We start from the raw sequence: 12,934 nt of genomic DNA on the forward strand, positions 1-12,934 counted from the left end.
GGGCCAGAAGGCAGGTGTGTCATAGAGGGGGCATTAGAGGGGCTGGAAAGCAAGAGCATTGTAGAAAGGTCTGGAAGATGGGGACATTGTGCAGGAGGCCAAAAGATGGAAGTGTCATAGAGGGGGGGGGGGGGGGGGGGGCCTGAATGTACAGTAAAGGAGAGCCAGAAGATGGGGGCATGGTAGAGGGAGCTGCAAGGCAGCAGCATTGTAGAGCAGTTCTAAATGCGGGGGCGTCATAAAGGGGGGCTGAAAGGTAGGAATTGTTGAAGTGGTGGCTGAGGAGGGGGGGGCTGGAATAGCATTGTTGAGGGGAGCTGAAACGTGTGGGTGTCATAAAGGGTGCTGGAAGGTGGGGGCATGTAGAGGGGGGCTGGAAGGCAGGAGGGAGTGTAGAGGGGGGCTGGAAGGCGGGGGAGGGGGGGTTGTATAGGGGGCTCATTGAAGCCAAAAGGTGGAGGTAGCAGGCAGGACTGTGGTAGAGGAGGCAGATATAAAGTGGGGGTGGAATATAACCAGACAGACGGTGAGTGTAGTGGATGAGGGTGCTGTGGTGACAAATAACAGATAAATGCCCCCCTTCCCCGGGCTGTGTCCGGGAATGTCTCTCCTCCCCCCGTACTGGCCGCCATGGATGTTCGGGTGTGTAATGTGAGCCGGGATGTGCGGTATTTCCGGTGCAGTGACTCTCTGCGGCCGGGAGGGGGAGGAGGGCTAGCATGGCACAGGTGGGGAATCCGGGGCACAGCGCCCCCACCCGGGCACACACAGAACACTGAGCGGAGCGGGCGGCTGGTGGCGGTGAGTGTCCCTGTCTGTCTTTGTACATACCTACACTGTGTGTGTGTGACCCCCATGCCCGGTGTATGGCGGAGTCCTGTGTGTAGGAGATGACGATCGGACGGTGATCGGTGGACCTAGTGAAGGGAAGACAACTTTACTTCATGTCACTCTTCCGGTCCTGTGTGGTAGGGACTGGTACAGGGCATGGAGATGTGAGCACAGGGTCCCTTCATCCAATCTGTCATACATGATCGGACGGTGGTCGGACACACATGATCGGACGGTGGTAGGACACTGGTAGTATTGTGAGGAGGAAGCTGATGACAGGCAGCTGTGCGGATCCCCTCTCCTGTGTATGGCCTGGACATGGATTGGACGGAGCACCTGCTGGTGACACACACACGTTGTATTTGTAGGATTTGTCCTCGGTTGTCACCCCAGGTCCAAACTATGTCATGTCTGTGGGGGGGCTTATGGTGACCACACCTTGATTTTATTATCTGATTGATGAGTAATTCGATCAAAACCATCTGAAAATAATCGAATAGCCATGCCTTATCTTCCAATCAGTTTAGCTCAGTTCCATCCATGTCCATGAACACGATTGTATTTCATTCGATCAGATGATGGGATGACATGGTGGGAACAGATCGTAAACTACAACCTTATCCCAGCTATTGATCAAAATCTTCTTCCCCATGTGGGGAATATCGATCAGATGGGTTGTCACCTATAGATTGATTATTCCTATCAGAAGAGATCGATCAGAAAATAAATCGATAATTTATTGAAGTGTGTATGGCCACCATTGGTTATATATCTGTGTAATGATTTGATGACCACCATTGTACTCTTAAATGTCTGTTGATGGTTTGGAGGAGATGAAGGAGGGTTGGATCCAATGTTTTTTGTTAGTTTTGGATGGGGGGAGTGGAAGGGTTAGACCCCCTACAAGGTTTTTAGGGCTCATTCATAGTGGTGGCCTCCAGTGACAATCTGGGATTCTTGCGGACAGAGAAGCCAACCCTATACACACCTTGTGTGTGGACAGATTTGTCTCCTATACTGATCGATGACCGTTGTTCTCATCCTAGTGGTCACATGTGAACAGGACTCCTGACCGACTCTGAATGCAGAACGATTGTGTCCATAAACTGGATGCAACTAATCGTCTGGTTTGTACACAGCCATAACACACAGTGCTGCTGCATCCTGTCTGAGTGAGCCCTTGCTGCTATCCAACGGTCTGTTGGATCTGGGGTCTCCAAACTTTCTAAACAAAGGGCCGCTCTACAGTCCTTCATACTTTAGGGGGGCCAGACTATGGTCAGTGGGAGTAGAAAATATCTTGGCATCGTTGGGAGTAAACAGTATTCACCTTTGGTGTCAGTTGGAGGGATAGTGCCCCATCATTGGTGTCAGTTGGAGGAATAATGCTCCAACTTTGGTACCAGTGGGAGGAATAGTGTCCAATTGTTGGTGTCAGTGGGAGGAATACTGTTCCATCATTGGTGTCGGTGGTGGGAATAGTGTCCCATCATTGGTGCCGGTGGGGGGAATAGCGTCCCTTCATTGTCAGCCGGAGTAGTAGTGTCTCATCATTGTTGTCAGCTGGTATCAGTGGGAGGAATAGTGCCCAATTGTTGGTGTCAATGTGAGGAAAAGTGCCCCATCATTGATGTTGGTGGGGGGGGGGTCGTGTCCTATCATTGGTGTCAGTGGTAGGAATAGTGCCCCATCATTGTTGTCGGTGAGGGGGATAGTGTCCCTTCATTGGTGTCAGTGAGAGGAATAGTGTCCTATCATTGGTGTCAGTGGGAGGAATAGTGTCCCATCATTGGTGTCAGTGGGAGGAATAGTGTCCCATCATTGGTGTCAGTGGGAGGAATAGTGTCCCATCATTGGTGTCAGTGGGAGGAATAGTGTCCCATCATTGGTGTCAGTGGGAGGAATAGTGCTCCATCATTGGTGTCAGTGGGAGGAATAGTGCCCAATTGTTGGTGTCAGTGAGAGGAATAGTGTCCCATTGTTGGTGTCAGTGAGAGGAATAGTGCCCCATCATTGGTGTTAGTGGGAGGAATAGTGTCCCATTTTGGTGTCAGTTGGAGGAATAGTGCCCAATTGTTGGTGTCAGTGGAAGGAGTAGTGTCCCATCCTTGGTGTTAGTGGGAGGAATTCTACTCCAATGTTGGTGTCAGTGAGAGGCATTATACCCCATTGTTGGTGTTAGTGGGAGGAATTCTACTCCAATGTTGGTGTCAGTGAGAGGCATTATACCCCATTGTTGGTGTTAGTGGGAGGAATTCTACTCCAATATTGGTGTCAGTGAGAGGCATTATACCCCATTGTTGGTGTTAGTGGGAGGAATTATACTTCAATGTTGGTGTCAGTGAGAGGGATTGTACCCCATTGTTGGTGGGAGGAATACTGCCCCAAAGGCTGGATGAAAGCAAACAAAGGGCCACAGTTTGGAGACACCTGTGTTAGAGAGATCTCCCCTCACTTCCTATCCCGCTGACAACATCTCACCAGACAGGAAGTGAGGAGAACCCTCCAACAGCAGCACTGACATAAATAACAATTCTTAATAGCACAGAGAAGGCTAGAACCTCTGCCTGCTTTTTATTTATGTCTGTTATTGTTGGAGCATTCTTCACACTTCCTATCTAGTAAAGCAGGACAGGAAGTACAGGGAAATCTATAGAACGGACAAAATCTACAGCAGTGGTGTTTGGCAACCAATCAGCTTCTAGCTTTCCTTTTCAAGGTTTAACTGGACAAACTGAAGCTGGAAGCTGATTGGTTACTATGCACAGCTGCTCCAGTTCTAATAAATTCTGTGAGGCTGGGTTCACACTGCCGCAACTTGTGAGACCCCCAAGTCACGCGACATGTGAAATCCCAAGTTAGTCAATGAGAGTGGTCTTAGCACTGCTGAAGTTGCTCAGAAAAGGCTCCTGTACTACTTCAAGGCAACGTCTATCTGACTTGTGCCCATAGACTTTAATGGAAGTTGCCTCCAAGTCAGATCCTCATCTATATTGATGTGATTTGTATCTGATATTGCAGGAAGATTATCCGGGAATTCCCTGAAAGTTGCTTCAAAGTAGTACTCAAGTTGCCTGGCAATGTCGCACAGCAAGTCAAACGACTTTCAGGTCATAGTAGTGTGAACCGAGACTTACACAGTTGTTAATTACATGTGTGTTTACACCTTGGGCCCACATCTGTAATCATGCTGTATGTATGCTTTACATTTATTTTATTGTATTTTCATTTTTAAAACATTACATTTTATTAGAGTAAACTTTGTTTTTCCAGCCAGAAAAGCGTGTTCTGGTTACTATATGTAATAGCAGGTATAGCAGGTATCTTGCGTTGTCTTTTAGGCCTCATGCACACTGGACATTGTTACAGCTGCTTCTGGGGGCGCCAGGCATTTTTATTTCCTACCTCTAAACTCCCCTGCATGTTAGTCTATGTGTCCATGCACACAGGCGTTTAGAGGAGTTCATTAGCATGGGCATTTAAACTTCCACTGCGTCCAGGAGCAGCAGAGGTTTGGCAGAAAAACCGCTTGACATTAAACGCATGTAAATGCAGCTAATTGTACATTAACGCTAGGCGCATGTAGCGCTTGAGCGTTAATTCATTTCAATTTCTTCTGGCCAATGAAATGAATTGATGCTTAAACACTTGATGCAGCTAAATGCTCCTAAACGCATTACACTACTTTTGATTGGGAGCTTTCTGAGCATGTGACAGCCAATCGCAGCGGCCATATGACCTGCCCCACCTCCCGGCATCAGAAACCTCTTAAAGAGGAGTTCCAGCTGAAAAAAATAAATAAATAAAAGTCAGCAGCTACAAAAACTGTAGCTGCTGACTTTTAAAATACAGCCACTTACCTGTCCCTCGGTCACTCTTCTTTCCCTGGTGCCGGCATCTTTAGTGTGGGCAGCTTCACAGCTAAGTGCCCACTGTGCATGCGCGAGCAGCGCTGTGCTTTGTGAATGGCCCCGTCGTCTTCTGGGACCTGTCACATGTCCCAGAAGACTACAGGGAAGGAGGGGGGAGGACAACTTCTGCTTCCAATCGCCTAGGCCAGGGGTGGGCAACTGTGGCCCTCCAGCTGTTGATTAACTACAAGTCCCATCATGCCTCTGCCTTTGGGAGTCATGCTTGTAACTGTCAGTTTTGCAATGCCTCATGGGACTTGTAGTTCTACAACAGCTGGAGGGTACAGTTGCTCACCCCTGGCCTAGGTGATCACAGCAGAAGTGGGAGTGGATACCTGTCAAATTCGGGTACCCACTGCCCAAAGGTGCCAATCCTTAATGGGGAGTGGAGGACAAAGGCTTAAAGCAGAACTTTCCCTTTTGTGTGGAGCTCCACATTAATGGGCCAGGAGGCACCGGCGCCGAGGGGTCAAAGTAAAAATCTTCTGCCTTTAGAACCACTTTAATAAACTTCTGTATGTTACACTTTGAACAGCGCCCTCTATTATTTCCTTCTTGTATTACTTATAGATTTTCTTCACTTTCTTGAGGAGCAGCTATAAAGCTAGGTTCACACCTATGCATTTTGCGTTTGAGCCATTTCTGCAAAGTTTTTTGCTGTGCGTTTTTGTACATGCGTTTTTTGACGCATTTTTGCACATGTGTTTTTTCGTTTTTTTCCAACTTGTTGCTGGGCAGATTAAAAAGCAAAAATGAATCAAAAACACACTACATTCATTTCTGCAGCATCTCCATTGAAGTCTATTGAACCAAAAACGCAATGTTTTGCGCTTAAAAAAGTCCCAGACCCTTTCCAAAAAATGCACCGGGCAAAAACGCGGAGCTGTGAACCTGTCCCATAGGAAATCATGTTAAATGGACTGCTGTGCGTTTCTGCAAAGCGCAACAAAAAACGCATCGGTGTGAACCTAGACTAAGTGCCAGTGATGACACGGAATTAACCCTGGATTTACCAAATGCACTTTTATTGACCTTCTAATTTATCTCCTTTTATACCTTTTTTGGTATACTCTTATGCGCCTTATTTTGTTTTTAATTTTTTAATTTATCTTTCACCTTTGTGTTTCTGTATATGTCAGCACATCTTGTCAGGAGTTATAATATTTCACTTTTGTGTTGACATTTGTATTGCATGCTTGCAGTTTGCTGACTTCCTGCTTGGACTTTATACTTCTCTGAAATCACCTCTGTAGCCTTCCACATGCTATCCACAGCTGCTAGGCAGGTCATGTGGGCCAGAACAAGTAGCATCACACATCGGTGTTCTGAGAACAGAAGGATCTCCGATGATACAAAGGACCAGCAGGGCCCGCCATGTTAACATTGCACTTAATGTGGCAAACAGATACATGGTAGAATTATCTATACGAGAGCTGGTTGACCTTCTATATAATCCTGAGGGTTACATAGCTCTTCCATTTGCAGGGGAGGAGATCTGATCTATCTTTACTAGTTTCATCTTCCCATACATGTCTCCTTCCCACCCTCACCCTGTGACTGGACAGTTAAAGGAGAAGCATCACACTAACAAGCTCATCTCTGTCACTCTGCTCTGTCCTTTTATTAGCATGCATCTTGCTCTGCAACACACCTATTTGGTCCTTATGCTGCTTCTTTCTCCCTCTCTGAGCTCTGCTGTACAGGGACTGGAAGAGAGTTCCACCTAAAAAAAAAAAAAAAAAAGTCAGCAGCTACAAAAACTGTAGCTGATGACTTTTAAAATACAGCCACTTACCTGTCCCTCGGTCCAGCGGTGTCTTCACCACCGCTGATTTCACCGGCCATCTTCTCTCCCTGGCGCCGGCATCTTCAGTGTGGGCACCCGGCTGTGACAGCATGTGGCTTCACAGCCGGGTGCCCACTGCACATGTGTGAGAAGCACTGCGCTTTGTGAATGGCCCCGTAGTCTTCTGGGACCTGTCACGTGTCCCAGAAGACTATGGGGAGGGAGGGGGGGGGGGGACAACTAACCCTTCCAATCGCCTAGGTGATCGCAGCGGAAATGGGCAGGTACCTGTCAAATTCAGGTACCCGCTCCCCATAGGTGGTGCCAATCCTTAATGGGGAGCGGGGGACAAAGGCTTAAAGCGGAACTTCCCCTTTTGGGTGGAGCTCCGCTTTAATAAATACAAAGCTGCATAAATGGGTGTGTTTAATGACCAGTTGGAGATCAGCTCTAGGTTCTATCGGTTGAACTAGATGGACACAAGCCTTTTGTATTTGTAAATTCAGTGCTTGGAACCTGTACATTCAGACTTTAGACTGTAGGCGCTGGATACAAATGTGCAAACCCCCCCATCACCTAAGTGTAACCTACATCTAACACTTCTTCTCAATGTAACACCTTTTCCGTCTATGTTAGGGCCTCCTGTGTTCACAATGCAGCAGGGCAGCCTCATGGCAGAAGCTAGTGGAGATCATTGGAGTAGCGTGATGTCCAGCTTCGAGAGGGATCCCACTGGTATGATGTATTCATAGTTACATTGGACCAAGCTAGACCAATGTAACTGTGTCAAAATATCCACACCTGGATTTATTCCTTAGAGCACATTGTCTTAAAGTGGAACTTTACCCATAAAAGTTTGATAATCTTTACCATACATTCCACATTCGTAATTATTCTACCAAAATTAGTGTGTGCTGTTATTGCCTCCAGCATTGCCCCTATTTCTTCTTGAGTTCCACTTTAATGCAGCCTATTCTCTTTGAATGGGCCCTTAAAGTGGTACTAAACCCACAACAGTAAAATCAGTCTGTATATGCAGTAAAGCATGCTTGTTATACTCACTGTGGAACCTAAGGAGTTAATCATCTGCATTGTGTAAAAAGGCCATTTGATCCTGTTTTCTCTGCCCCTCCTCTTGTGCAAATGTCTATGTCTTATCTCCTGATAAGACAGACAGAACCAGTAGCCACATGCACACGCTCAGTTTAGTGTGTATTGCTAGATAGTTTTTCTTTTTCTTGGGAAAAAGACCACAGGGCCAATCAGCACTGTCCCAACAGAGGTCAGGGGTTTTGCATCCTCCTAGAGTAGAAAGAAAGCTCCTCTTACACATTTTAACCAGTGCTCTGTTGAACACTGATAGAAGGCACAAGACTAAGACTACTCTAACTGCTGATGAGAAAAGGTATTTAGGTTTTTATTTGCTAAAATAATTGCACTTCCATGTTGTGTGTAATGTGGGAGACCAGATATAGTAAATGAAGGGTACTGGGTGTAGTAATACTTTAAATTCTCAGGAATAACAGGTTATCTGCTGGTCCAGTGATTCATGAAATAAAATATTCTGCACTGCAGAAACCATTTGTCAGAAAATCACTTCTTAATATTGTATTTTTGACTGTGAGCTCCACCCGTGTATGAAGCCCGATTTGTGGGTGTCCTCATGGGGGTTCTAGCAGAGCTCAGTAGCTACTGCCCCCTCTGCTATGCCCTCCTGCTGTTTTTCTCTCTCAGCACCTCTGGCCTCTCACACTCATTTCTCTTTTCATCTCTCACTGCCGATCTCATTCTCGGGGTGCGCCTTTCACATTTGTGGGGGCTGCTGATACAGTGGAGGTGATGGATAACAGCGATGCATTGCTGGCTGGTGAATGGCTCAAAGAGAGCTCAGCAGGACTGGTGCAAAGGCAAGAATGTTCTGTTTAATCACTATAGGCCCCTTTTCTTGCACGAGTAGTGGTGGCACTCATCAAGGGTGCCTGCCTGCCGCCTGCGACAAACGCTGTCAATCAGAACTAATGGTATACAGTACTTGTCTCCTTGTGATCAGTGTCATTGGGCAATGGTGGGGGGCGCAATGTGCGCTATGCGTTCTTAGCATCCAAACCACCTAGAAAGACGGGACAAAGTGCTACATCACTTTGTCTCTTGTGAGATAAGAGAAACTGCATTTCTGTTTGGGAACGCATGTGCATTCACATACATATGTTTTGGTGCACAGAATTCAGGTCTCAAACTGTACATGTGATTTACCATTCAAAATAAATAAAAATTCACATACAGAGTGAATTAACATGCTTTGTTGTTTCTGTCTTGTCCTTTCTTCTCTGCCATGTGCTGACCAGAAGTTCAGCTCCTTTGTATGTATGTATAGATGTCGCTGCATATTTTGTGCTGACAGTCAGTATGGTGGAGTTGATGACAGGTTGGCTGGTGCTAGACTGCATCAGATCTCCGTACTTACCCATAACCAGTCAAGTAGGTAAAGATGTTGATTCGTGCTATCTGAGCAGCTACTTTGAAATCAGTATCCAGATTTTCAGCTAGTCTGGAGTTCATCTGCCTTTTCTTTTTGAGGAATAAATCAGAATGCCAGGTTTACTCATGACCTGCATATACTGTATATATTTTTACACACCTGCTAAAATGCCTAGCTGGGAAGACCCTGGGTTAGCTTTTACATGGCCATTGTGATCAGGTCCACCTGACAATTTTTAGGGAAGATCTGACTGAAAGTTCCATGCAGGTCCATGGGCATATGGATATAAACAGATTACATCTGTTTTACATCTGCCTACCTCCGAGTCCATCCAGGTCCATTTAAAAAAAAGCTGAACATGATGAACTGGAGGTAGCCTGATGTAAACAAACAAAAGTCTGTTTACATCAGGCAGCCCATAGATCCAATGCAGGTCCACCATAGTCTGCTGTGAAACTGTGAACAAAAAACTGAATGGGCATGGATGTCACAGAAGTGATATCAGTCCTGATCTGCTCTGATTCAGCAGGGGATCTGCTCATGGATTGTTTACTGGATGCAGTGTGCCTTGTGAAAGGACCCTTAAGCCGACCATAGATGGTTTGAATCTCAGTCGGTTCAGCAGGGACCAGCCAAGATTTGAACCATGTTTGGGCAGGCCGATGGATCAACATGGGTACAGCCAGCCTGTTTGGGGTTTAATACTGTTATAGTAGTAAAATAGCCTTTAGCAGTAATTACTGTGTTCTCCTGGCTGGGACGCCCCCCCTGCTCCCCCCCCCCCCCCCCCCCCCCCACTGGGAGAACACGATTGAGGAGGGATTCTGCTATCAACACTAACTGTGTTGATGGGGGAATCTAGCGATTTTCTTTCCTGCAACCAGTGGTCACAGGAATGAAAATCGCACCGTCTATGGCCATTTTTACACCTTCCTTTGTTACCCATCTTCTCATTGGATAAAAAAACAATGATAATGTTTCATTGTTCTTTGAGCTTGCTGTAGGTGGAGAAGTGACACTGGAAGTTGCAAAGCTGAGCTGGATAACATTGGTGTTGCCTGCTTCGCTTTGGGGTTGATTTACTAACACTGGAGAGTGCAAAATCTAGTGCAAGTGTGCATGGTAGCCAATCGGCTTCTAACTTCAGCTTGTTGAAATAAGCTTTGACAATAAAACCTGGAAGTTGATTGGTTTCTATGCAAAACTGCACCAGATGTTGCACTCTCCAGTTCTAGTAAATCAACCCCATGGAGTAATTGCACTTCTGTATAAATCACAAGAGCAACTGCACAGATTTGCAGCTTTTTGGCAGTTAGATCAGTGTACATTTTATGTATTTAGCGGTTTAGGTCCCCTTAGGTTCCGTGTAATCTACTCCACCTTGATTCTAGAGAGTGCCTAATGTGTGGGTGGAGTATTCTGCTTTTTGATGTGTGTGATTTGCAACTTCTTCCTTTGCTCCGTGTAGTACCAGTCAGGTTCATACTCTATTTACACAGAAGTTTTGAATCTTATTGGTGGCTTTGAGGAACATCTTTGACATGTCAGAGTGTAAGGACCATACAGTGGGTGGGTTTGAGAATTTCTCTTCTGAAATGCAGAGAGGTGTTCTAGGATCACTAGGAATTACAGACAATAGGAAGAAGGGTGCACTGCAACTACAGCTGGATGAAAATCTGGAACCCTCAACAGGTGGTAGGTGTGCTTGTATTTTTTTTTTTTTTTTTGATTTTTGATTGGAGTGAACCTTGAAGGACCTTCACACCAGCATATTTTAAGATGGAGTGCTTGCAAGGCAAGACATGACTATACTCTTATGCATTTAACATTGCAGACGCTCCATTGTAAGATTTATTTATTTTATTTATTTCAGGTACTCATATAGCGCCGTCAATTTATGCAGTGCTTTACATATAGTACATTCACATCAGTCCCTAACCCTCAAGGGGCGTACACTCTAAGGTCCCTAACTCACATTCATATACAAGGGCCAATTTAGACAGGATACAATTAACCTACCAGCATGTCTTTGGAGTGTGGGAGGAAACCCACACAGGCACAGGGAGAACATGCAAACTCCAGGCAGGAGGTGCCGTGTCTGGGATTCGAACCAACGACCCTAGTACTGCCAGGCGGAAGTGCTAACCATTTAGCCACTGTGCTTCTTTTCTCATATTGTTCAGGATGAGTATGTGAACTGCCAGCATTTCTAGTACATTGCCCAGGTTTCTTACATTCACATATGTGCCTGGTTTGAATAGTGTTTTTTTGGTCTTCACATCAGCATGCACACCAAAGTGAGCTTGCCCCATGCACACAATGAAAACATTGGATGAATGATCGTCCGTTTTTTTGGGGGGTTTTTTACGCATGCTATTTCGTATCAAAAGTGAAGGGGTTGCTAAAGGTAGGAAAATTCTTGTGCTACAGAAAGAAAATTCGGAAATGCTGTAATGTATTTGTATTATATTTTTGAAGGAAAACTGTGCTGATTAAAGGAAAATCGTACAATCTGGTATCGTACGAGAAACATTTTCGTGCTTGTCCCTTCTGATAATATTGGATGAAAGCTGTGATTAGATTAGCATACAATCGCTTCAAAAGCGGTATTTTTTGTACAATTTTCTGATCATGTGAACTAGGTTTAGGTTATGTTTGTGTTCTGTGTGCCTTAGTGGTTAGCATGCATTGAACTATGCTGATTAATGCAGGTCACTGCACACAATGAGTTATTTGCAAAAAGCTAGCAGTGTTTAGGAAAATGACTTCTCTTATAAATTACAACTTCAAAAATACTTCAGTGCAAAAATTCAATTGTAAATTCCTTCAGATAGGCTGTTGAAATTGATATACGTTACACCAGGGCTCAAAATTTCACGTTCTGAGCTACTAGGCAGGCCTTAGGAGTTACTCACCACCAGTTGCTCCACCCATCCGCTACCCTGCCACGCCCCTAATCCCTCCCCTAAACATGCCCTCATAAATTCTCTCATTAAATGACACTGTTAAATGTTTATGCAGAATACAGTTACAGAAATAAATATATACCCTCCTTCGACCCCCCCCCCCCCCCCATAGCCATGTCCTCTACCCCCTTTTCAAAAAAAAAGAAAGGGGGGTGAGAGAGAGGGAAGGGGGTGAGAGAAAAAGAGGAGGAAGGGGGGAAAAAGAGGGGGGGTGATTGGTATTTCTGCTACTCACAATTATGGCACCATCCCCCCCATAACACACACAGGCACACACATGCATACAGACACACACACACACATACCCACAGACACACACACACATACCTACAGACAGACACACACACATACATACATACATACAGAAACACACATACATGCATACATACAGACACACACAGACACACACATACACACACACACACATACATACATACATACATACATACAGACACACATACATACATACAGACACACACACACATACACACAGACAAGCACACACACACACACTGACACACACACACACATCTCCCCTCTGGCTCTCTCAGCCTATCACACTCCATTTCTCAGCACTCCTGTCACAGACATTTCTCCCCCTTCCTCCCAGTGTTACATGCTGAGTTCTCAAAAGTCTGTGGATTCTCCTCCTCCTTGGGCTCTGTCAGTCACTCTCTCCTCTAACCGGACCGGACTTGTAGCACTCTTGCACAATCCACCCTGTGGCCCTCCCCATCCTTTCAGGAGCCTGTCATAGAACCTCCTAAGGACTCTGGGCCCTTGGGTAATGTGTGAATGCCTAAATTTCTGAAAGCTTATTCCGCCTCTGGTGCCGGCACCTCGCTCCATATCCATCTGCTGTTTGATCGATCAGGCCCTCTCCCCCATGTTATTTCCACTCGCAAAATGCGAGCAGGCAAGTGGAAACTTTCAAGGCCTGCATTACACTGAAAGTTTTTTT

At 45.7% G+C, this 12,934-nt stretch overlaps 1 protein-coding gene across 1 annotated transcript in view; it reads left to right on the forward strand.

Moving 5' to 3' along the window:
- The first annotated feature begins 765 nt into the window (after positions 1–765).
- The window catches only part of LOC149458755 (uncharacterized), a 128,907-nt gene continuing 116,738 nt past the window's right edge, over positions 766–12,934 (forward strand). Inside the window, exon 1 of the mRNA XM_089681678.1 lies at positions 766–801. The gene's annotated coding sequence lies outside the window, so the exon portion shown is untranslated. The remainder of the gene's footprint in view (positions 802–12,934) is intronic.

This window comes from Staurois parvus, unplaced genomic scaffold, assembly GCF_062004578.1.
Source record: "Staurois parvus isolate SC_StPar_1 unplaced genomic scaffold, SC_StPar_1.0 ptg000276l, whole genome shotgun sequence".
NCBI lineage: Eukaryota > Metazoa > Chordata > Amphibia > Anura > Ranidae > Staurois > Staurois parvus.